The 26,725-nt window shown below is 38.7% G+C and overlaps 1 protein-coding gene across 20 annotated transcripts in view; it reads left to right on the top strand.

Moving 5' to 3' along the window:
* TENM2 (teneurin transmembrane protein 2) overlaps positions 1-26,725 on the top strand; it is a 979,011-nt gene that overhangs the window by 737,542 nt on the left and 214,744 nt on the right. The window contains exon 1 of one of the 20 annotated variants that reach the window (XM_090150628.1): positions 13,311-13,439. The exons of 18 other annotated variants lie outside the window; for them this stretch is intronic. The gene's annotated coding sequence lies outside the window, so the exon portion shown is untranslated. Of the gene's footprint in view, positions 1-13,310; positions 13,440-22,796; positions 22,850-26,725 lie in introns of those variants that run through there. One more of the 20 variants, XM_090150627.1, reaches the window with a different exon arrangement.

Raw genomic sequence — 26,725 nt, 5'->3', positions numbered from 1 at the left:
CTTATTAATTGAAACATTTAAGTATAATTGACATAAATCCCAGGTTGGACCGCAGGTGAAGCATTGAATGTGCCAAGCAAATTAGCCTGATATTCAAAACATTTTATCATTTAGATTTCTATATAGTACAGTACAACCAAGAGGATACGATATCCAAAGATTAAAATACTTGCCTGGGAGTCTAAAGACTAAATTTTCTACCCAGGATTCTCTGTGTATTACTCATGATCACTATTAACGACATGATATATGTAGAGACTGGAAAACGATGCTGCTCAGTGCCATCATACAAGATGTTTTTTATCAGGTAAACTTATGTATTTTGTCAGTGCATGAAGGTAGCTTTTAGGTCCAGTCTTTCACAGACTGCCAAAGCTTACTGATGTGGTGAGTGCCTCTGAGTCTCCAGCAGGTAGCTGGAGAAGAAGTGCCTTTTCTGGGCCTTGGGTTGGCCACTGCCTATCTTCATGTTATTTTATAAAGGAGATATGAGCACTTCGGTTCTTCGGTGAGATCTGTGAACAACAGTGGGAGAAGGGTAAGTGGCAAAAGCCACAGTTCTTGACTGGCAGAAAATGTTAGTTGTCCTTTAACTAGGTTTTCCATTGCTTAATAAGCAGAATATGTTCAAAGGAGTTATGACTTCTGAGACTAAAATGATGAATAGTGTGATGGAGTTAAGTAGCTCTTGAGGCAGGTCTTATTTGTGATTGCTTGTTCCTCCAGCATGTTCCTTCATTAATGGAAAAAATAGGAGACTTTTGAAGTAATGCCTGATAGTTAACATCTGTTATAACCCTTAACCTAAGTCACTCCATGAGTTGATCTTTGGGCTTGTATTGCATACTGTAGCTCAGTTCATGAAATCAGTTAATCTGTTTTTTCTTCTTTGTGTTTTTCTTGCATTCAATGATTTCTCACACTATTGAGCTTCCAAATGACAGAATGCTAACAGAAAATTTCCACCCACCTTTCTAAAATATTTGTATCATCTTACATTTGTAATAGCTTATATGAAAGAGATCCAGAAATTTCATTACCTCAGGTTCTGAAGAACATCTCCAGCCTTTATAAGCTAGGTAGGCATAACCAAGTTTACTGGTTGTCCAGCGAAGTGCTGATGAATGTTGTGAGAGTGGTGGTGGTGTGTCATTTATGTTGAGAAGAACGTTATGAGGATAGTTTCTTACCTTATTCCCTGTCTGCTATTTCATTTGTGTGTATCAGTGAAGTAGCTCAGAAACATCTAAGTGAACTGTAGAAGGTTCCTCACTCAAGGGCTAAGGAATAAGGATGTATGTAAATATAGAATTATATGTATATATATGTGTGTGTATATATACACCATTACTCCCTGGAAGCGTTGGGACTCATGTAGCTTCCATCTTGGCGAGCAATTTTTGTATCATCTTGACTTTGTAATGGCAACTAAGGCTTGGGCTCACCTGAATGTTTCCAGCCATGTGTTATCACCTGATGACCTTGAGACGTGTTACATTATTTATTCATCCTGTATACTGTGTTAAGAGCTTTTCAGCATCTGATCCCTGCCCTGATGGGTTTGCAGGCTACATGAGACACAGGACAGCATGGGAAGAGGACAGGTTTACAAAATGCCTATAAAAATATGTAATGCATTTTCAATTTCTTAAAAGACATGTCAAGGTTTTGGTGTTGTTTTTTTTTTTTTCTCTTTCTTTGTTTTTGATGGATGTTTTTGCAGAACAGCAATGTTAGTACAGCCAGCATCTGGCAGTAGAAGTCAGCCGTGAGGCTTAAGAGAAATAATTTATCTTTTGAATGGGTATGACCTCACTATATGCAGCTTTATTTCGTGGGCGTGCAGGTGATTGGTCCTTTTTTTAACCTCAGTGCTTTCACAATCTGTATACAAAGATGTGGAGCTTAAGGAATGCTTTTATTCTCTAATGCTTTCACTATTCAGCAGCTGAAAATGTGAGTTATGCATATTAACGCTCGTGCAAACTAGACAGTCTCACTTCGCACTTAGGAAACACAGACAAGTGTCTGAACAGCATAAACAAGAAGACAGCATGCCAAACATGAGGAATATCTTGTTTTCTGGGGGAATGGAAGAGAAGAGAAATGGAAGAACAGAATGAAGGATTAGTTGCAAATGACTGAGATCCAGGGGAAGAAATGAGTATTCAGTTTTCTCCCAAGATACGCAGAATTTACTTTCTGCAGAGCTGAGTAATACCAGCTTCATAATTATGAGCTGCAGTTACAGCATTGACAAAGAACTTGTGTTGTATTCCCTGTTTAAAAAATTCTTATGGATATTACAGCAGTTCCTTTACTTCAATACTGATCTTTTTGAGTTGAACTGATAAAAATATACCACAGTGGTTTCAGTTGTCAGCGTTCAAAGAAAGGCAGATAAATTCAACTTAGTATTTTCTACTGGTCAGAAGCCCAAAATAAGATTTCATTAGTAATAAAATAGAACAAAATCCTAATTATCATTTTTAAGAGTAGAACAGTAATGATATTAATACCTTTTTTTAAAATGTGAAAGCAGAGCCATCTGTGAGTTAGTATTTACTGCTTTCATATCTGCACAGTCTGTGATGGTATGTTCAAAAGTGTACACATACAGAAGCTATATCAGTAGAGCAAGAAACTTGCTTGAACGGGAAGCTTACATGTTTGATTTCATATGAGTCTTAGGAAGATTTTCAGAAAAGTCACTAGAGGAAGATTGCATTATAAAAGCAGTAAGGATTCTTGCGCCAAAGGTGAGAGAAGTAGGGAAGAAAAAAACGGAAGAAGAGAAATAAGTCCATAGAAGCAAAATAAAATGCAAGTATTCGCCTACGAGAAGGTTGGAAAATACTATGTTAGTAATACAGAGTGCCACATTTACAGGTTTTTCTTCCGTAGATCAGCAGTGGTGATGTAGGCATGGAGGTCAGATGTATGGCAGGGAGCAACTCTCAGGGCCTAGTAATCTTCTCTGTCACTCTTCTCTAAACATTGTTGTTCATCTAAACCAAAGCAGTAGTTAACTACATGCTGCTGGCATTTAAAATAGAAAGATTATCAAAAAATCTTAAGCTAAAAACTGGAAAAGATTGACAAGTGCAAAAGCACACGTCATTCAGGATTCATTCCTCTAGGCATTCAATCATAAAAAAAACCTATTTGCTATAAAAAGAATGAGATGTAAGTTGACAATATGAAGACAAGAAGTGGCATAGATAAGCAAAACAAGCGAATCCCAAATTACAAAGGTACATACGAACCAATAGCAAGATCGTGAGGAAGTGCGTAAGTGTGTCTGTATAAATATTAGAGGCCTGGACTGAGAACACCTAGAACTTATTTTATTTTATTTTTTTTAATAACACTGTTAGTCTCCTTGAAAACAGATATAGAAAATGACAATGTAAGGGAAGGGGCCCTCGGGACTTTCCACACGAACGCTGAAAGGCCAGACCTGGGAAGAAATGCGTATGCAGAACTGACTGGAATAAAACTCTGAAAGGGAGGCTGTGTTGGTAATATTCAGTGGACCTGAATCTCCTACCTTGTGCAATCTATGGCTGGATTAAATGATTGTTTATTTTAGTACTGTAATCAATTTGTTCTGGAGTAACAGCAGCTGAATGGAAGTTGCATCCTGTCATCGAAAGCAGTAGCGTTGTCATCCTTTTGCTTGTCATTGTCTGTGAGCTTCTTTGAAAGTAACCAGGAGTATGCAGGAATGTCAGCTGATAAATTATAAAGAGAAAGTAGCGTATGAAAGAGCTGCACTGTTAAGCAAGGAGAGTATAAAAGCAGGTATAGGAGTCCATTTTCTGCCATTGAATCTCTGTGGCTTGGAATTCCTTGTTCAAGCAGGAAGAAGACAAAATGAAGTCAGTACTTGTAACCACCTGACAAGGATGAGGGTCGACTGCTGCGTGTCAAGGAAGATCAGAGACTTCTATGCAAGTAGAAAGTCCCATACAGATGGTTTATAACTCTGTAGATTAAGTCACAAATCATACAAAGATTGCATTTTCAATGCTACAAAATGTCAATTCTTGGAATCCGTGAAAGTCTTTGCTTTAGCTTTGGGTTGTTTTTGAACTGCTTCAAGATGTAGATAGTAAAGGGTAGCTTTCTGTAGCGCTGACCTTAACTTACTTAAGCAGTCTGGATTATCAAATGGTTTTGCAAAATATTTTTTTCATTCTCCCAAAAGTTGAGATGGTTTGGGCTGGAGAATCTTGTGAAGGGCAAAGGTTACAAGCTCTGGCTTGTAGGGAGGGGATGGACTGAATGACTTCCAGTGGCCAGCTCTGGTCCACTTTCTATTTCCCAGAGCTAAAGCAATGGAAACTCAGGAACTGAAGGTGGTAAGTTCTAAGCATATCGAATCTTTAATGCTTCTCCATAATTGTACCAACAGTGCACTAAAGAATCTGTGTATGACTGTGAATACCTCTGGGAAGGCATTTGGGGTAAACTCAGTGTATGTTTCTGATGATCCCATTTTGAGTGTAATACCTCTTAGAGAAATGCACGCCCTGTGTTTTTGTTAGGACTTCACGACAAGATCTTTGAAGAAATAGGTAAGTCTGCTTTTTGATACCGTAATGTTTTCCTGCTGAAGATGTCTCTATACAGCATAGAGCTGTAAGTGACTGCAGTGCTCAGTAAGGCTTGTCAGACAGCTCGTTTTGAAAAGGTTGAACTTCAGTGGTTAGAACCCTTTAATCCAAATGTAAATATAGAATCATAGCATAGAATGACTGGCGTTGGTAGGGACCTTAAAGATCATCTAGTTGCAACATGTTTCCCTGCTTCTTTTAGAATTACTCAGGGTAGGGAGAAAAAAAAAGAAAAGAAAAGAATCCCTAGATTTTTTTTCTCAAGCTCTGGCAGTGATAGTACAACTCCTAATGAACATATCAGCTTTGGTACTTTAAAAGGGACTTTATTCCTGGGGGACACTTTCCTGTATCAATTCATTTACCTTTTATATGTTTCTAAAGAATCCTTGCCTCTGTGCTAATTATGCAGTAAATCTAATATTGAAATCATGTAGTCTCACCACTTGTGCTATTCCTTCATTTGGGAAAAGTAAGGAGGAGCCACAGAAAGGTTATAACGCATCTGAGTATATTCAGTACAATAGCTGTTTTTCTGTGTTGTCTTTTCAGTGTAAGTATGGCTGTGGCCATATCATTCTGTGTTTTACAGCCTTGAACATGTTTGTTTTTAATATACCTCTTACCAGCTAGGAGTCAGCTTTTGAGTGTAAGACATTTCACAGACAAGATTTTGTTTGGCTGTGTAATGAAATCAAATAACACGGCAGTGGAAATAATAAAGTTTAATGCATTCTTTGAAAACTGGAGGTAATAGAGGAACAGTTATTTGCTGTCAACTGCTATTGCTGTAGGAAAACCCACTTTTTTCAGTTATTTTTTCTAGTATATATATATGCATTATGAACACAGTTCTGAAATGTGGTGTGACATTGCCAGCAAAATGTTACAAAAATAAGATGTTACTAAACAACGCAGCATTACAATCCTAGGACTGGTCGGCTCTTCATTATGCCTCCAGGTCATTTTGCATCTGTGCTTGTACACATAGTCTTGTTTCTTTCTATGCAAAACTAAGGCAGTAAAATGTACTTACTGGAGAGATACAGAAATAGAATCACTTGAAAGACTTTTAAAGCAGAAGAATGGGAACAGCTTCAGTACCATTTAAGCTAAAGAATCATTCTACTGCAATCTTTTGGCTGAAGAAAGAAAAAATATTTTTCTTTTTTAAAGAGGGAAAAGCAGTTCTGAATAGAGTTGGTTGGTAAATTATAAAGCTTACTCAGTTAGATGTGCTTTTGAATAATACTGTACAATGTATACCTTCCTATATATCCCATAAATGCCACTTCTGATCTGTACTTCTGATAATAACTGATACACTGTTAACTGTATAGAAATACTAAAGAAATCCCATCTAAGGAATTTGATCTTATTTTTACACACCTGTACCCCTCTTTGGAATTTTTAAGGACGTTTCATGCCTAGCACAAGATGGAGCTCATGATAGCAGAGCGGTAGAGTCGTCGGTGGTGTGGAACTTAGCAATGGTAGATTTTGTTTTTAAAGCCTGTTTCTGTTGGCAGGTTTTGTGACAGATATGTTGGCTGTTACATTTTGACCATAAAATACAGATAATTGGTAGGTAATTAGAGAAATGCAATAATTTGAAAGCAATGTACAAAGCAGCTATTGTGGTAATCATATCAGTACTGTTGTAATGCTGCATCCTTAAACTATAAAACTGACCATATACGTAGCTTTGAATTGCCACACCACCCAACAGATATTTGACTTTCAAATACTCCTATTTTAGTTTTGTTTTTGTTTAGTTTTAGTTTTTAGGATTAATATGGAAAGGTATCTAGATGGCTCTTCTTTCTTTGCATTAAAGATTAAAAAATAAAAATACAGCTCTGTTTTCCTGAGGCATTGGAATACTAGTGAAACTGCTTCTTTGTTATTTTAACTGAAATAAGATGTTTATAGGATGATAGAGCTGCTCTCTGTAACTGTTTAGCACCCATACCACTATAGAAATCAGGTAGTGGAGCATCTCCATATAGATTTTCAACATGTTTCACAATTGGAACCTTGGTCGATGAAGTTATTTAAGTACCTGTGAAAGCCAAATATGGGTCAGTTTTCTTTTTGTGAAGAGTGTCTAAATAATAAAAAAATTATTAGATGCCATAATCAGAAAACTGTATTAAATTGGAGGTCCAAAATGCATTCTATGTCTTCTTCAGGGTCAAGAATGCTCGAAGGAAAGTTTTGATGGTTGGATTTTTCAGACTTGCCTTGCACGTGCATATGTATGAACTGTTTTTACTTGTTCTTGTCAGTAAGCTTTTACCACATTAATCCAATAGTATTGAAGTTGCACAGTGAGAAATTGAAAGCTTATTTATCTTCTCTGAGCAAAAAATTATTGACTCCTTGTAAACCAGCTCTTTAGCTGCTGACTGATTTGGAACTAGATATTTGTTGCTAAAAATTAAAAAATTAATGTACATGTTTCTTCAAAGGGCGTATCAGCTTCTGTTGCTTTTGGGAATTAAACAGTGCTTTTAAATTCAGCATAATTTATGTTTCAAATCGTGGCTGTTCATATAGTAGAGAGATTTTTTTGCCTGATAATGGTAATTGGAAAAATACCCCCAACCTGCAGAATTCTAAAAATTGGTATTTCTGTGACCTGGAGCAGGTTGCTGATGGATCTCCTGCTGAACCTTGAATGTACTGAGATTTGGGGTACTTTTTATCTGACATATGCATCTCATACCACACTGTCTGAACTGATGTGGTACTTTCTTAATTTGTGTAATATCAAATGTCTGTATTTCCTGCGATAGATGATGAAGATAATGCTACCAAACCTTAGTGAGAGGCTATGCCATAAATGTGTTGGTTACTGATGAGCTATGAGTCCTCCCAGAAGAGTCTTCATGCACTGACGTTGTTCAGATGTTCCTGTCTTAAGCACACAGGCAGAGAATACTTTTTTGACTTCAGAAAAGCTGCACCTGACATCCTCTAATAGAAGCTTATCACAAAGGGTTATCTGAAATTGCTGGAGTGAGGGGAGGTGGTGATATCTAGGAAAGGCTGCAGATGGAACTATTATGTGCAGATGTGCAATATCTCTAATTGTTTATTGATATCACAAGATCCTAGATTATGCAAACACTTCAGCAATCAGTCAACAGTAGTAACAATAACCGGGATTTTCCTTCTTTAAAACCTTTCCTTCTCTGAAAAAAAAAAGGTTGTGGGGCATTCTTTATGAGAATAGCAGTTTTATGTTTGTGTTTGGTGGTTTGCAGAGGCAAACACTGAGTTCCTCCTTTGAAGTTTCAAGAGGAATTTTGGGCCAGCAGACTATGATTACTGTGGTACAGCTTTAATTTACTTCAGTCAGGCTTACAGATATAGAATGAGATAAGTCTCAAGGATTGTAAGTAGCTGCAGAAATGTTGCCGAGATAATTTATTGTTGCATCCTAATTAAAACTATAATTAACAAATAAACATTCTGCTAATAACATGCTAACAAATTTCCTGAAAGGTAATATAATCAGAGACTTGATTTTTATTCTTCTTACCCTTGATAGTAGTATGTTTCCATTGGCATCGAGAAAACAACTCAGAGGTTTTTGTAGGTATTATTATAGTTTGAATCGGGATCAGAATTTCTCATTAGAGATTTGAAAGCTAAAGTTTCTCAGGCGTGGTGCAGCTTCTGGATTCATTACTATTCAGTGCTTTTTTGTCAGTGGTAAATGTTCTGTCTGCAGTGACTGCAGGCTGAAGTTAGCATGCAGCTTTTTTACATACGTTTGACTGAGAGGAACTTCCACCTGGCCTGCGCTGCAGTAATCAAAGTACTTCAAGGTGACTCAGTCAGCTGGGTCTGTGTGCATCCTTATCTACGCTGCCTCTTTTCAGCTGACAACCACAGCTTGGTGGTCCTTCAAGGCATTGTTTTCCACTATATTTTTACACTTTTTGTATTTGGAAACAGTAGGAGCCGTTGATGATATGATCCATTTGCTCAGCTGCTGCAAAGAGAAATAGTTAAAACTGATTTTCTCCTAATACAGTATTCTCTGATTTTCACAACTGTTTGAAACTAAGTAAGACAAAGCTGCTCACAACTGTTTATTTTCAACACCTTCTACATTTCTAAGTTGCTTTGTGATTCTAAGTGCATTGGGGTCTAGGAGCATAAAGCAGTCATCAGTTGTTCTGGCCTGTAGAAAATGTCTTCCAAAAGCTTTGTTGAGCAGAACGTTCTGCAAGCACATGCCAGTGAAGGAGCTCCATCCTCTGGCTGCGTGGAACTTTTTCTGTATGAAAGAAGTGACCTGGAGGAATTTAGAGGTGATAGAAGGACATATTTTGGCTGGCAGAGTCAGGGCTTCATGTTTAATTTAAAAAAACATTAAACTTTTCATGTTTAATTTAAAGAAACACTAGAATGTTGGAATTTATGATCTTAATGATGCTGTCAGTGCTACATGATGTTAGCAGCACACTTGCTGTACAGGCTGAGAATGTATAGAAACGTTTTGCTAAAAATGCCTTTTTTTGTTACTGAGGAAAAAAAGGAAACAGCTAAGGCAGCAACAACAAAAACAACACATTAGGCATGCACTACTAGTCTAGCTAATTCTAGGGGTGCTATTAGCAGGCATTTAGGCAAATCTATTAACATTTAGCATCAGCACAAATGCGATTGCATTCCTACTTTTCATGTTTCTGGAAAAATATGCCTGGCCGTTCAAGGGAGGAAAAGGACATATAAGCCATTTATTAGGTAGTGCAGCCTAAATGGGGAAAGAAGTTGTAGTGAAAATGTGGAATTGGGGGGGAAGGGGGGGAAGAAAAAAAAAAGACTCAGAACTACTGCTTGAAAAGCCATCTTCTTATTTGATCAAATGTTTGGTTGGCATTTCTGTATATCGCCACTGATTTTATTGTTGAAACAAGTCTTAAACTTATAACAGTCTTCTGTATTTAACTGCTCAATGTGTAGTCTTGTAATCTTGGAATGCTTCTGGAAAAGGTGGACAAAGGAATTTTTTGTTCTATTTTTTTTGGAATTTTTGAGAAAAAGTACAGAAAAGCTTGGAGTCATGGGGTCCCACTGTTACGATTATTTTTCCAACACCAAAGCTTGTCTTGTATCTTTTACTTCAGGACTCACACTTGTGGTCAGTCCTTGTACATTTACTTCCACTCGAATCATAGTGGTTCCCTGATTAAAGAAAATAAGTTGTTATTCAGCTCCTATTTTAAGGAAAGAACTTGAGCTGGCTGGTGAGCAGTGTCAGTATAGACAGTCTCAGCAGCCACACAAGTATTTTTTCAATGAATATGTTGTACTTGTTTGTAATTACCTACCTTCCAATCAAGCAATCACTTGGTTGTATGCATTTCTTTCTTGAGATGATTTCTTTGTTTTAGGAAAAGAGTCACATTTATATGGACTAGATACTGCATTATGGCAACACATATTCTGTACTTGACATGTACACATTTAAGTGATTATTTATACAAAATGTGTGAAAAGAAATTTGTCCTCTGCTTGTCTGTTGAGACTCAAATTCAGGATTCCAATGGATTTAATTTGTATTAGTGGCAGCTTAAATCCTGGCAGTGCTGAAACAGTGCTGACTGTTGCAAGGAAAATACAAAACCATGAAATAAATGTCAGATTATTAGTTAAAATAAAAATAAAGAGAGGCAAGAAAGAAAGGGGAAAAAATGGAAGAAAAAAAGAGAAAAATGTTTTTAAATACTTCATTTTTCATCCGGCTGTTAATCTTCTAAAGTGACCTGTTTTAATGTTAAAGGATACATAAAATAGTCTTACAGAATCTTTACATGTCTCTCTCAAAACTAAGTTTTAATCTGTAATACTAATGTTACCTTCCTTTCGAAAGTATTGGACAACTTTTTCACTAGCTTTTACATTTTTTCTTTTAACTTCTGACAAATTTTGGCAAGGAACGGTGAACATGTACTGAAGGCAATGGCATTTGAGGGTATTCTGCTGTTCCTAGCACTGTGCTTGATAAAGTGCAAAGACTTCTAAGTGTTCGTAACAAAGTTTTCCTGGAAGACTCCTCTCCTCTCCTCTCCTCTCCTCTCCTCTCCTCTCCTCTCCTCTCCTCTCCTCTCCTCTCCTCTCCTCTCCTCTCCTCTCCTCTCCTCTCCTCTCCTCTCCTCTCCTCTCCTCTCCTCCTTCTCGTTCTCTTTCCATTTCTCTTTGTTTTTTTCCCTGAGGCATATTGCACACATAAGCTGGTTTTGCTCCAGCACATCATAATGTACTTCATATATACTTATAACATGACAAAGACCACAGAAATTGAAACCCACCTTCGAACATGGCATTCAATTGATGGCTGCTTAAAGCACCTTTAAAGAACTGGAAAGAGATATTAGGGAAAGGAACTTATTACTGCTGTGTGAGAGCACAGTATGTGCAGTCCTGCTCCTGCTGCTGAACCTGAGCGCCCAGTTAACCCTCTGCATGTGGGCTAATTGTTGGCAGAGGGAGCAACAATATGAATTATCACAGCATCATAACAGCTATTAACTGCTTACCCAAACTTGCTTGTTATCTGTTTAACGTTTAAAAAAAAAGGTTTAAACAGTAACTTTCCTATACTGGAACTCAGTGTTAAAAATTTTCTCTAAATGTAACCATGTCCAGGCTGATGGAAAGCATAACTTGAGCCAGCAGTGTGTCAGCACTGATCTCTAACAAGGCACTTTCTGTGTATCAAAGGCAGATTTGAATATTATAGGCAGTAGCACCTTTACCAGTACAGCACTGAGGCAGGTAACTCGTGTCCCCACGTGTCCAGAGGGCAGTGAAGCTGAGCTAGAAGCTTTTTTCAGTGTGCACGAGGTCACTTAGCAACATTTTGGAAACAGATGGAAGTATTCCTAATTTCATTCTAGGTCAGCAGTCTGTAGTAGGAAAACAGGGTAGTAACTGTACTACATCACATTTTAAATAGCTATCAAGAAGCAAGAGTAGGAGGGCTAATGCAGAAAAAGGATCCCTTCGTTTCCTTTGGCTTGCAGAAAAGCTCTGAAGGGTACATTCCAGAAAACGTTGCAAATTTTCACTTCTTTGTATGGGTACTTAAATTATAGTGTCGCAGTGTTAGAGTTGATTCAAGCTGGAGAAGCAAACTGATGTGATTTAAATCACATAGTGTAAACTGTGCTGTATTTCATCAATGTGAATATTCTAATGTGTGAATAATAATTATGTAATTACTGACTTCAGCTTTTCCTCAGTGTTATACCTGGAACGTGGAACATGATGTCACTTTAATAATGAGAACTCCTTTCTGCCTGCTTTCCTTAAGCTAGCTGCTGTACGAAGTGCGTGGTAGTCACAGGTGAGAGATACAGGATAACTTCTGTTAATACTGGGCGTAGAATGGAATGGCTACTATAAATACTTGCAGTCCTAATCATTTCTGCAGGAAGGATATAGCAATTCATGCGTCTGTTGGTGAGTTTGGTTTTTTAAACATTCTTGAGGGTACTGTTACTCTCAACAAAATTTTCATCAGGTCTTTCAGTGGGAATATTGAGTTTAGAAAGTAAGTAGTTACTGGTTACAGCGTGGCTTCGTTAGTATACAGGAAAATCACTCATTCCACGGTGATTAACATCTATTCACATCTTGGAATGCATTATGGGCTCTAAATTATCATAGAAATTAATGCAATCTTGTTAAAGGGCTTAAAATATGGTAATAGATACAGCATACTAGCACCTGCAGCTCAAGGTACAAAAGTTATTAAAGTTCAATATAATTATATTTATTTTGCAAGCATGTAAGTGAGAGGGAGAATGAGAAACAAAGTTTAATGAAACTGAAAAAGGCACTGAATTTGAAATGTTCAGCTTTTTTAAGAAATCTTTTATTTAATAAGTGTATTGCCATTTCTGATGCATATGAAATACTTAGTAAAGTTCATTCTGAAGCTCTAAAGCTGTGACAAAAAGATGACACTCATTGCACTGACTTCTGAGTAGTGAGTTCACTTGGCTGGGTTGCTCTTGATTTACACCAGTGCATTAGCAGAGAAATTTGTTGCACATCTCTAGAGATCACTCCCAGGTGAGTGGGAAGCAGGTAAAATGAACTTGTGGGTGACACACTGTAGTGCTTTGCTGATTTAGGCATGATCTATATGGATAAACAGGTAATTGATCGCATCTTCACTTCAGCTTCCATTCTTCAAGGAAATTAATGGAGCTAGTAATGTAATAAGTGTGTGTTGTTGTTTTTTTTTTAAAGATTAAGACTATCCCCAGTGTAAAATGTAATAAATAAAGATGTTTCTGTTGATTATTTTTTGCATAATTAAGGAGATACTTCTTTTATTATCGAGACGTATTAGTGAATGAATCCCTGCCTATCTTTATGATGCTGAGATACTGTCATCCAGCGTGAGTGATTGTTGTGTATAAAGTGGAGCGTGTACAGCACGCTAAATGTGCAGTTGGAATGCCAGAAAAGATTTACAGATAACAGAAATTAGCAGGAAATGCTGTATTTTAAATGACAGACAGCTGCTTGTTTACTAGGATTATAATGTTAATGGTAATATTCTGTTCACAGTTCTGCATGCATAGCAGCTACTGAGGTCACTGGGAATGCTGGGAGACTTCAAACCAAAACTTTTTCTTTTTTTTTTTTAAGTTGTATATAGGGAAAACGATGTGTACTCCTCACAGTACTGAGCAATATGAATGGGCATGACAATGGTAGCTGCTCCAAGGGTCCTGTTCTGTTTGTGCTAGACCTGAATCAGGAAAGCAGAATCTTGCAGGTTAAAAGGTAATCATTTATCAGTACTTTTGTTTCCCTTTTCTCAACAGTTCCTTCAGCACCAGAAGCTTTTAAGCATCTGTCAGTATGATATGATGACCTCAATCATGGAATCCTAGAACGGTTTGGGTTGGAAGGGACCTTCAAGATCACCTAGTTCCAAACCCCCTGCTATAGGCAGGGACACCTCCCTCTAGACCAGGTTGCTCACAGCCCCATCCAGCCTGGTCTGGAATGCCTCCAGGGAGGGAGCATCCACAGCCTTTCTGGGCAACCTGTTGCAGTGCTTCACCACGCTCACAGGAAAGAATTTCTTCCTAACGTCTACTCTGAATCTACCCTCTCTTCCAGTTTAAAACCGTTCCCCCTTGTCCTGTCTCTGCATGCCCTTATAAAAAGTCCCTCCCCAGGCCCCCTTAATGAGGCAGAAGAACAAAGTTTTATAGTGTAGGAATGGTTTTTCCCCCTATTTGGAGTTAAAAGGACAGTTTAGTCCTTATGTGATATCCTTGTTTGCCTACAATACTTGAGATTTACTTTACTGTTAATCTTGGGATTATAGGTAATTACTGAAAGATAAATTGGACTAAAAAAGAAGAGGTTAACAAAAGAAAAAAAAAAAAAAACCAAACATGATGCAGAAAGGGAAGCCAATAAGCAGTATAATTATTAATTCATTCAAAAATGGGAGCAATGGTTTTCTAAGGCAAAATGACCAAATCCAATAACTAACATTATGTCAAGGCAATAATAATGGTATTTGTGTCTCTTTTAATTGGCTTTAACCTTTCCCTTCATGTGTGAACTATTAAAAAATAAAAGAGGAAAGTATTTAGTGAGACAGATTTATATTAGTTCGTGGTTTGCACCATTTTAATGAGGTCAAAGCAATAAAGAATCTCAACAGATCCTGATGTCTGGGTGATGAATGATTGTCTTCCATTGCTGATACAGTGTTGTGCTCAAAGTCTGATTGCTGTTGAAATATGAAGAATAAATTTCTACAGTAGGAAGTAGTTTTGAATGATTTTCTCAGGAATATGTATGCAAATGTTCTGGAATAAAAATGAAATAACTTCTGCTTCCTGGCAGGAGAAAGATTGAAGCGGTTCGATTAGGGAAGAAAGTTCAATTTACAGAAAATCAACTCATACACTTGGATGTGAGTGAGTGTATGTTTGTATATATGTGTGTGTGTGCGTGTGTGTACAGCAGTGTCCCCACCAAATCAGTGGATTATAACTAGAAAAGCTGTGAGTGGAATTTAGTAATTAAAGTGCCATTTTCCTAATGCAGGGTTGTACATGTGATGGGCATGGTAGTTTCAGTGGAAGTGTAAATAGCAATTATTGCCGATTGATCTTTCGTTAGTGACTTCATTTATTGAATATGGTAGTTTTATTTCATTGATACGTACTTTGCATCGAGTTTCTTTTAGGCCTGGATTTTTCCATTAATACTTTCTGTCCAGTTTATTCCCATGAAAAATACCTAAGTATAAACTGGTAAGTGGCCAAGCAGCGACTCTCAGTTCTCATAACAAGTGCCTTATAGTTTATTTAGTGAGCTGTGGGATGTAAAAATAGAAATGGTAAAGGCCTGTGTGATTGCTGACCATTCTCCTGTGGGAAGCTGAAGTTGCTTAAGAAAGCATTACAGCTGCTCTTGCACTTAGAGGCACTGTGAGAAAATGCTCTGCGAGATGCAACTCCTGTGTAGTTCCCTTCCTTTCACTAACAGTATTCTCACATACATTCCTAAGGAAAAGAAAGTATGAAAATAAAACGGGTATTTTTGTGACAAACAGCTTCCTTGCAGGTTTGAAAGTTTTATTAACAGTTCGTATTTTTATGATACTTTTAAAATAGTGAATTATGAATGATTGAAAATACCCTCCAGCTTAATTGAGAGCCATTATGCCTAGTAATTGCCAGTGATTTCTGCAAACAGCCGTTGTTCGCTGGCCTATTAACATAATTTGAATTTTTTATTGCACTTCATAATTATCTGTTGGAGTTAACAAACAGGCCCATTTGCTGAAGTGTTTAAGAACAAAACCCCAAATGGACTGCATCATGATATATTATTACTGCTAACTGACCTTGCTGGAACAGTTTTGTACATTGGGTTTTGATGGGGTCGTGACTTCTGCTGATAGAAGAGGAGTGTGGATTTCTAGTTTTCATTTCAGTGAGCGTAGGTAAAACTGCATCTTTTAAAATTGTCTTTCATTCTTTCTTATGTATCTACTCAATTTAGATTGCAGTAGCACTATAACATGACCTCCTTGATAGCTGTAGAGAAACACTATTTGTACCTTATGTGTTTAACACATTTCATCTGTTCACTGCTGCAAGTTAGCAAAGACAAGAAAGACCCCTGCTTAGAATTTAAGGCTTTCAGATCAAGGCTTCTCTTCAGTTCTAAGATTTTTAGGGAAAGCTATCTCCTTATTTGCCAGTTTTTCTGTACTGCAATAAATACTAACAGGCCCTCCTGAATTCCACATTACCTATATAACTGTTTACATTTTACATGATAGTATCAGTTTGTGTATTTACTATAATTACATATTCTGGTATTGGTTTCTTACTGCCTATATTGGCATTTGCTGAAGAATTATTTTGAAAGGACCCTTGTTACTTCATGGGTTTTGTTTTGTACTTTCTTCTCCGACGAATCCTTCCGTTTGATGTTAGTGCAGAATGCTACAGGCCCTCTTTGTTCCTTGCTTTCCTCTAACACATCCCATGCTGTTTGTTCTGTAGGTTGCATTCCATTGCAGAATGGAGTGACTAAGATGCCAGGTGCACGCTGCCGTTCTTCTTGGTCACGGTTGTGGAAGATGAAGGCAGCTGAGCTGAGCTGTGTCCCTGCGCACTGCCAGACTTGTTCAGGAGGTTCCTTTTGGTGTCTGCACAGGGAAGGTTGGGGTTTTTTCCACTTCGAAACCAAACAAAATGCACAAAAAAATTACATGAATATCATTAGGAAAACATAGTGGCAATGATTTGTCACTGTTAACCGCAGGGAGGATGTGTTACTGGTGAGGGAGCATTTCCCTGTCTTGCAAATGTGTCTGCAGTTTATATAGAAGGATTTAAGCAGTTCTTCATAGCTCTGGAGAAGCCAGGGATGAGATTGCACTGCTGCTCTAAATTAATTCATAAAGTGAAGCTGCTGCTGCTGCCGCTTAATGTACTTTTGTGCCTGTAAGGAAGATGTGTATGTATAATGCAAACAGCAACAGTTAACTGTCTTTTCTGACACACATCCTTTCAAACTGCGATTCAGTGTCTTATTACTATTGTTTTTCCCAGCACATGATCACATACAGCACACCATCATTTGTAACAGAAAAACCTCCAGTGACAGGAAAATCTCCTAGTTGTTCCTATATCTGTCATTCTTCTTTGCAGAAATTGTTTTAAACAGGTTTTTCTTCCTTGAGCATTTAGACCTTGAGCCTCCAGGTAATCTCCTCAATTAGTCCCCAGGGCTGCAGAGACATGAAAGTGCAATTCCCTTAACAGCAGCTAAAATTACAGGTTCAGGTTAAAATTAAGCTACAGACTTTGAACAGTCTGTCACTGGGGAAAAAGGAAAGGGGTGGGAAGAGGTAGAAGTCCCGGATTTTTGGTTTAAGGTAAGGAGAGTGAAACATGTGCCAGACTTCTAAGGGCGAATTGTAATTTTAAGTGGCAGGTGACGTGTCAGGCTCTGCACTCTGCTCCTTTGTCTGCTCTGACCAAACTTACTCTGTGTTCCCTGAAACCCCATCAGCTCTGCGAGTCAGTCATTGTAGGACCCAGAGGGAATTCTGAGAACATTTGGGGGACGGAGGACCAGGAGGTGGGACTGCAAAAAAGGAATATAAGTGTTTTGCCTTAGGCTGTTTGCTTATTCGCTTAGCTGTCAAATAATTTCACTCATCATCTAGTGCTTTTTCTGTGGCAGAAGCATTTTACATCTCCATTTACATTCATAATTAGAAAATGTGTACCAAGAAATTGGTGTGACTATTAGGAAAAAAAATACTAGTAATGAAAACAGTCTTTGCTGTGAGCAAAGAGAAGCAGTTCGTAAGAAGTTGACGTTTATTTGTACTGATTGATTTTATTTTGCATCAAACCGCCTTCCAATGAATGAACAGACCCAGCTCTAACCCTGCATTCCTGCAAGCCGAGAGCTTCTGCAGGGCTGAGGGGGCTGTAGGACGTACTGAGGGGGCTTTGACTTACTGTGCGTGCCTTGGCCAGCAGCAGAGTTCCGATAGCTGTAGGCACAGAGCTTTCTGAGGATTAAAATGGCACTTTTTTTTTTTTTTTTTTTTTTGAATTGAGGATGCTTTAGCTCTGGTTTCACCCTGGTAGGCAGCTCAACCCCACCTCAACAGCTCTCTCACTTCTCCTCAAAGGACAAGGAGAAAATGTGATAGAAAAGGGCTCAAGGGTTGAGAGTAGGACACAATCACAGGCAAAACAGGCTCAGCATGGAGAGATTAATGTAATTTACTGCCTACTGCCAACAGATTAGGGCAGTGAGAAACTAAAAGCAAATTACAGACCCCCTTTCCCCCCTCTCCTGCTTCCCCCTATTGAGTGGTGCCCGGTCACTCCGTAGCACTTCGACTGCCAGAGCTGCTCTGCTCTGCTGTGTCACAGGGCAGTGCTGGGCTCTGCTCACCAAGGGCACCCTGCAGCCCTCTGCTCCCACCCCCCTGCCATGTAAGTGCAAACAGCAAGGTGGAAAGAATGAATGGAAATTTTCTTAGTACGTAAGTGTGGAAATAAGTAAATGTGGTCCTTCGGCATTAGTGTGTGAGGCTTTTTTTTTTCTTCTTAAAGATTAGGAAAAAAATCACACATTGTCCTCTGTCGTTTCACCCTGGTAGGCAGCTCAACCCCACCACAACACCTCTCTCACTCCTCAAACTATAAGGAGCCTATACTAGCAACAATACAAAGTTATACTACTTGTACAATAATTTTTGTTGTGGGCTGCCAGCTGTTGTTGAAGCACATGCATCATACACACCTGAATCAGGCTGACTGGTTTTACCTTGTGGGAAAGACCTTTTGTTACCTTTATCTTGCTGATCTTTTTTTCCCTTAGCAATACCAGTGCAAAGTAAAGCATACATCTTTCTTCTCATGAGTAATGGGGAATTTCTTGCAAATATAACTCAAAGGATGACTCTTAGGGTTAAGACACCTTATGTCTCAGTGTATGTGTGTGTGCATGTGTGTACACACATTTATATAATACCAGCATCTGTGGCATACGTCTGGTTCTCACGTACTACGGGGATTTTTTTCCTGTGCCCTGCAGCAGCACCAGGGGAGATCATCCTGAAATTGGGGATGACCTCAGCAGTGTTTCCTGCAGCAACCCGTAGGGGAGGATAAGCAACAAGGCTTCCTTTCCTTTTTGAGACTCGTGTGCTTGTCAGCTTGGTTTCTTGGTTTTCTTGTTCTTTTTTTTTTTAAAGCATTTAACATTTCTAGGATTAAACTAGTGTGCATTTTATTGAAAAGGTAGTGAGACACAACATATTAGAGTTTGATCACGCATTGTGTTGGCCAAAACTATTGCTGTAAGGATGGCTTTTTAAGTGCCATTACAGGATAGGACTGGTGCTTGTGTACAGCTTAAGTGATACGTTCTGTATTTTTCAGTCAGTGATTGACTATTATAGATGCATTATGGATATTATCAAATACATTGTGAATTAGGAAGATATTGGGTCTCATATTACAGTTCTAACAAATGAGTGAGGATCTTCCCATCAGGACATGTTGCAGTGTGTTCACTGCAGGCAAATTTCAGATTTTAATGTCAGGAATCCTTTTGATAACCTAAGCTCTTTTTATGCTCTAATGATAGCTGTAAACTGTTGACCAGAGAAGCAAATGATTTTTTTTTCTGTTTTTCAAAAGGTGTTTGTTTTCTAGTACATCATATATCATATATGGTATTGAGATTTTTTTGGAAAGGGAGATGCCCGACACCCTCACATATTCAAGGGAACAGGAATGGGTATATTTATTAATAAGAACATTAACAACTGAAGACATACTCCCCTTATCTCCTTTTCTATGGAGTGGAAGATGTCCTGTGCTTTTCTTAATAGGTTATTACTTCTGGGATCTCAGGAATTGTCCTGACTTGCAGTTTCATTTGTTGCTGTTGTATGCCATCAGATTTAAAGTATTTAGAAAAAATAAATAACGAGATATAACTGAATAACTTGGTGGTGGCAGCCTGTACTGATTTAGCACATAAACGCATGCTTCAGGTATTCTGTTGCTGCTGTAAGTAAGAAGTCTGTGATTTTGTGCTCTGCTGTTGTGAATGAACATGTGGTTATTTTTGCAATCCATAGCGAAACTAGAAACTGCAAGGACTGTGCTCAGTGTCTGGACGTGGGACACTTAGCATTAAACTGTTGGCTGGGAGAACCAATCTCCTTCATACTTTTATTGGTGACATGTTAACTACAAATTCAGAGGTTTATCTCCCCTGAGTAATTGTGCTGAGCGATGAAATGCAGACAAGGATTTTTGGTGTGGGGGCCAGACTTCAAGCCAGGGTGAAAGAGAAATCATCCCATTCTCCTTAAGTACCTTTTAATGTTTTCTGTCTCCTCTGATAGACCGAATTTTTGACAGTAAAAGTGCATACAGTTATATTCAGTTCATCTTCCCTGATCACTTTGTCCTTAATCTTTCAGCTGAGTTATGACTTATAACTTCAGCATGGCATTTGGGAAAAATAGAAAAAGTAGTATAAATGTAAATGTGAAAAGCTACAGCTCATTCTGTTTTTGAAACTGTTGGTGTGAAAAGATCTCAACAGTGTTTTATTTAAACAAGGTCTGCTTCAACCTTGATTGACTTGCAGTAAATTGCCTGGTACGAGAGGCAAAAGGAAGTGGATAGAAAAATGGCAATCAGCACCAAATGTTTCACATATTGATTGACAAGCACCAGAGATGTGCTGGAGTAAGATAAATTGGCTAACAGAGCCCATCTTGACAGCTCCTGAGATGGGAAAATTGTTCCTGTTAATTTGCTGCTGGGACCTTGTCATTTATGGGGATATATATTTGAGTGCCTTCTAATGGTGTAAACAAACTTTGGATTCCAAAGTAGCATATTTCAGCTTCAGTTGCTTTAATTCTTCTTTGTCCCTGTATTTCTGAGCTGTAGTTATAAAGTGCCTTAAGATCAAAAAGATGAGAGGAACTGTCATTATTTTAAAGATCCAGTTCGCGCCGCAGTGCAGAATGGCACATCCAGGCTATTCTGTAGCCTGTTTGATTTTGCTGGGTATTTTGCTCTACAGAAAAGTCTGGAATAGAGCCCTGCAATTGTTTTTAAGGGAAGAATATTTATCCCAATTTTTATTAATTCTTTCTGGCAAATTTAATTGTAGCTGTAATTAAAATATTTCTTACCTTTTTAACATATCTAATTTTGTGCTTGCAAATGCCTTTTAATAAGGTTATAGGTTTTCTTAGTACTGCAAAGTGAAGCTCCCTTTTCCATGGAGTAGTCTTTCATCTCTGTGATTTCCTTTCATTAAAAGGAAATTTTATCTTTTTAATTTCCTGTACTGCTCTCCCAGTGTGCCAGTAATTATGGTGATACACACCAGTGCTAAAATAGTCAATGGTCTGATAGCTGTTGTGTTGGAATCCGCCTCTCTGAAAGCTTTTATTTTGGCTAAAATCTTTTCAGATGAAGTGGAATTTGAAATAAACCTTCTCACTTCAGAAATAATTATTTGTTAAGGGTTTTTGTTTTGTTTCTTTGTTTTTGGATTTTTTTGCAAGGAAAGTATGCAGATGGCAGTGTTCATTTCAAGTGTGTCCCACAAGCAGTAAATATTTTTCTTTCCTTCATGGTTTTTATTCTGTTTCTTCATTTGGGTCTACTTTCCAAACTGGAGAAGAAATGGACTCTGAAGAGGAAACTACTCCAAACCTTAATCAATGCTAAGGGGGAGCAGAATTCTACCTGCACTTAAATTGCTCCTTTGCAAGTGGTCTGGTAGTTTTGCCCATAATCCTGTCTTTGGATGCTTTATGTATTCTATGTCTTCTTCGGGGAATAGCCTGCTTCACCAGAAGACATCAGAGAGGTTTTTAAAGGGGCTAAATAGGCCTAGCTCCATATTAGTGATGGTGTTTCATTTCCCCTTTGATTTTTAACTGCAGTTTAGCTCCAAGCTGTATTTCCAGATCTGAGCTCAATGGACCGTTCTGAATCGACAGCAGCCCCAGAGTTCAAGTCGGTAACAGACTTCTGCTGGGGAAGCTTCTCTCTATGCAAAAGCTTTTTAGGACTCTAGGGTGAAATCCTGGCTGTGCTAAAGGCAAAAATACAATTTATATCGACTTAAATGGAGCTGAGAGTTTACTGTGGTTTGTTATTAAGTTGTGGAATGTTCACTTTTGAAGCAGGATTTCTTATAGGCCTGATAGCTTCCTCTCAGGGCACACAAATGTTCAGTCAAAAATATCATCATATTCACAGCACCCAGTAAATGTTTAAGGAAAGATGTTAATTTGCTTGCTAATGCAGTAAGGCACAGGGAACATAGGTGCTTAAGCATTTTTGTATTTTGGAAGATCTCTCCAGTAGCTTAGATAGCTGCAAAGTCATGCCTTTGGTGTCCCTGCATACCCAACACTTGTACTGCTGTGCAAGAAGTACAGGATGAGATCTTCAGATGAAAGAAGACTGTAAACGTCAAGGTTGTATCGTGTAAATGTATTTGTCAGCATCAAAAGCAGTGGATAGTTACTGTGACACTTTCCTTAGTGCATCCCAGCACTGAAACACAGACATTTCCAGAGCACGTCAGAGCAGCTGTTCAGCACTAACTCAGGAGTGCATTGCACACAGATGTAGGAAGAGGAGTGCTGTGTTCACACTGGAGGTGTAACTAAAAAGCAGACTTCAATAACCAAAAGCAGAATTAGCCAGAATATAGCATTGGCACTGCAATGAAGCAGTTTTTTGGATGTATTGTTTATCTTATTTAACCATTTCCACGGTACTGATCCTGTGAAGCCTTGTGTTTGATTTACATTTGACTGTCTGAAATCTGAGTTGCTTTTTTAGCACGTTGCAAAGAGTTTTCACAAATTCTCTGATTGTTACCCAAAACCCACCAGTTAATACTGGCTATGCATAACTTTCATGGAGTTTGCTGAACAATTACGCCTGAATTTTCTCATATTTGCTCAAGATAGTGTTATTTTTCCCACCTAGCAGTGCTGCCAAGCACTTGAATCACTAATTGTTGAAAGACTTCTGGAATGGAATGTCTCTAATAGAATTAATGCCAACGACCAACAGGAGGGTGTGTAACGAGGGTGGCATAAGCATTTGGAATTTGGATAAAACAAGGTAAAGGGGAACAGGGGGCGTTTGGGTAGTTTTTATCACATAACTCAAACTCTGTCATTGGAATAAAGTTCAAATCATCTATTTGTAGGTTCATGTAAGGTAGTAGATTTTGTATGGTTCCTGGTGATCATCCATCTAAGAACTTATTATGATCCTTTCATTGCTGAAATTCCCTTTCATGAATGCATTGTTCTGTATGAGCTGATAAAATTGGTAAATAGTTCTGTTTTTTGGTTTTTTTTTCTTCCTAGTTTATATACTATTGAGTTTCCAAAGGAGGAAATTCAGTCATATGTGATGGTGGCTGTACATTTTTGGAAAGTTTCTTCCAAATACATCCCTAATTTTAGAGTATTATTTTTGTGCCTCAGTTACAACAACTGCTGACGAGTTGTTATAATGTACTGTCAGTTACAGTTCGTATTCTTAGTTCAGTAGAGCCTTTAATAGGGACGTGAAGTTGATGCAAGTTCTTGTGCTTTATGTTCAGCTGAATTTGTGTTTCTTCTCCCTCAATTTTTCCTGGCTGAATCAGAGGTACAATGAGAGTTGAGAATACACTTTGACTTTAGGAGTGATGGGGAAAAATCAGTGAAACAAATTACTGTTTTCCAGCTAGGAAAGTATCATTAAACATATGCCAAGTAATCAGCTTGCTAGTGTAATATGCTCAAGAAGTAAAAGAGTTTTCTAATCTTATTCACTGATGCTTTTCCCAAGACAGCAACAGCTTTTATAAAATGAGGGTTATATCTTTTCATTACAAAATCTAATCTCCCCAAAAGACATTGAACAGCTGCAAAACCCTGACATCTTCTAGTTGTAAATTGTTTTTATTATTTATCTTTGTTTAACTAAAAAGGGAAGGGGTATCAGATGATTCTACAAGACAAGAATTAAGTGATGTTAGCTTTGGACAGCAGCAAATTATTCCTTTACATGCTGAATTGGTTCACATTATTTTTGAGTCATGACTGTCTACTCATTTTTAATATCCAAATTCTGTAATGCTGATAGCATTTTTAGATGGATTGCCTGGGAAAATTAATTTAGCTTTGATTTTAATGCTAAAAGCCGCAAGAGAAGTTATTGATTTCCAAGTTAGTCATACTTTTGTGCATAGATTTTAGTAATGATAGTACCTTGCATTGATTTTCATATTCAAGAAGCACTGGGCTTTAGGAAATACTAACGACACAGAGGTGAAATGTCTTAAGGAACTTAACAACGCCTGCACAAGTTTGCAGGATGTATCCATAATGAAGTAAAAAAAAAAAACGGAGCCCAGCACTTAATGAATCGTTTTTGTTTGTCCCTTTTCTTAAAATACATTGTGTGCAGAAAATGGGTCTAGTAGAGAAGATAAGGAAGGTACAATATATTCATATTGAATATGTTCTATCAAATATCAATCAAAAACTCAGGTTTTTTTTGTTTTGTTTTGTGGTCACAAAAATCATTGGCCGTTTAATTTTTTTCTCTTTTCTATCACATATAATTCCTCATAAACAATTTCTTCTCCTTTGTCAAAGTGTAACTAGAACTGTAGCAGTGCTGTGCCAGAGAGATTTAATGCATTTATTTCACGACAAATCTAGGTTTGTTTCCAGGTTTTGTTTGGAGGCTTTCTTGACTTTTTTTCCCCCTGTTATGGTAATCACTTGCACTACATTTGGCTTCTGTACCACCTGTGGAGGTCTGGCAGCTGTAGCTGCTTGCACTCACTGCAGCACTACAGGCTGTGTGCTGGGGTGCCGTGGGGCCTTGGGAACACTGGTGCTCAGCCACGCTGTTCTGGGGAACTGCAATGCAATCCTTTCAACTTCAGTGCTCCTTCAAGTGAAAAACTCGCCAAATGAAAAAATCAGTAACGTTTCAGGACTTCAGGGGTCTGAGTGAAATCCTGAAGGATAATGGCTGCACGTAGTCCCAAGGAGCACAGTGAGCCCCCAGATCTCCAGCCCCCAGTATGCTCAGTGCATGAGGGCAGCACTGCGAATGAAGCAATCTCACTTCACAGATGTTTCCACCCCTGCTTGCTGGGCAGTGCAGGCTCTGTGCTGGTGAAAGCGGTGCAGCTGGGCTCTGCATGTCCTTGTGGCTCAGAAGGCAAATGGTATCCTGGGCTCCATCAAAAGAGGGGCCAGCAGGAAAAGGGAGGTGATTGTTCCCCTCTACTCTGCTCTTGTGAGGCCCCATCTGGAGAACTGCATCCAAGCGTGGAGCCCCCAGTACAAGAAAGACAGGGAGCTGTTGGAGAGGGTCCAGAGGAGGGCCACGAAGATGATCAGGGGACTGGAGCACCTCCCCTACGAAGACAGGCTGAGGGAGCTGGGCTTGTTGAGCCTGGAGAAAAGAAGGCTGCGGGGTGACCTCATTTCAGCATTTCAGTACCTAAAGGGAGCCTACAAACAGGAGGGGAATCAACTCTTCGACAGGGTAGATAATTGCAGGATGAGGGGAAATGGTTTTAAGTTGAGGGAGGGGAGATTTAGGTTGGATATCAGGGGGAAATTCTTTACAGAGAGAATGGTGAGCTACTGGAACAGGCTGCCCAGAGAGGCTGTGGATGCCCCGTCCCTGGAGGTGTTCAAGGACAGATTGGATGGGGCCCTGCGCAGCCTGGTCTAGCATTAAATGAGGAGGTTGGTGGCCCTGCATGTGGCAGGGGGGTTGGAGATTCATGATCCTTGGGGTCCCTTCCAACCCTAGCCATTCTGTGATTCTGTGATTCTGGGTGAGACTGACAGATAAACACACCTCACTTTGTGATAGAAATCGGTTTTTGGGGACAGTTCTCGCCTATACTGTGACTACGTAATTTTCTATTTTTTCCCATTATCTTCACTCTGTTCACACTCTTGCTCTGATTTTACACTTTTTGTACAACAGAAGTTTTGAAAAAACTAATCAATGCACGTAGAGTATTGTTCAGTGGGAAGTGGAAAAGATAGAAAAATATAGGGTTGGTTTGTCTTCATTAGTTCACTGCTATATAAATCACAGATTATGACCTACTGTATTTAGATCCCTTTGGCCTTTTTTCCTAATTCTTGCAGAGGCACCTTTTTTGCCTTTTCTTCCACGTGTGATATGATGGCTTTTATTTCATTCTTTCTTGCTCTGACTGTCCCTTTTAAAGCAGAGAAATGTCTGTAAGCATCAGCAAGCAGGTCTGTGCAAGAATATCAGCCCCATGCGCCAGGAAGACCTTATTTTCTCCTTTGACTCTTGTGAAAATAGACAGTGTGAAATCACTTCTCTTAAGGGCTTGACTGGTTTTGTTTGCTACTTCCACAGAGACAGGAGCTTCTGAAGCACTCGGAGTACCTTTCTTCAGTGGTAACTATCATCCAAGATCCTGATTTATGTCTATCTTTTTTTGTGATTTTTGAAGCTTGTTTGCCTTACAGTAAAAGCGCAGCAGGAGTTTACGCAAACTGAAATATCTCAGTGCTGAGGAAAATGATTGTCAGTACTCTTCCCCTGTTCTTCATGTACGCTTCATTTGGGGTTTATTCTATTTTTTGTCTTTCGACTTGAAATGCAGCCCGGCAGATAAAGAGTTACTGAAGCTGCCTCTAGAGCTCTTTGCAGAGGAGTTACGTGCTGGGTGGTGCTGTGCCTGCCCCTCAGCCTGCTGGGCTCTGAGGGCACACAGCTCTCTCCCACGGCAGCAGCTTTGCCTGCTGGGCCTCCATGCTGACCTCCAGTGCACTGAAGTACAAATTCTGTTTTCGCTACAGAAGTAATAGATGCTGGTACAATGCAGAGAATGGATGATTTTTCCTTATGCCTGTTACCCATAGATGCAAAATATAAATATTTCTTATGCCAGCTATAATGATGTATACTTGATTTAGTAAGTGTGAGAGT

Source organism: Phasianus colchicus, chromosome 15 (assembly GCF_987193195.1).
Source record: "Phasianus colchicus chromosome 15, bPhaCol1.hap1.1, whole genome shotgun sequence".
Taxonomy (NCBI): Eukaryota; Metazoa; Chordata; class Aves; order Galliformes; family Phasianidae; genus Phasianus; species Phasianus colchicus.
The sequence above is the reverse complement of the archived record's forward strand: the minus strand, read 5'-3'. Positions and strand labels throughout refer to the sequence as shown.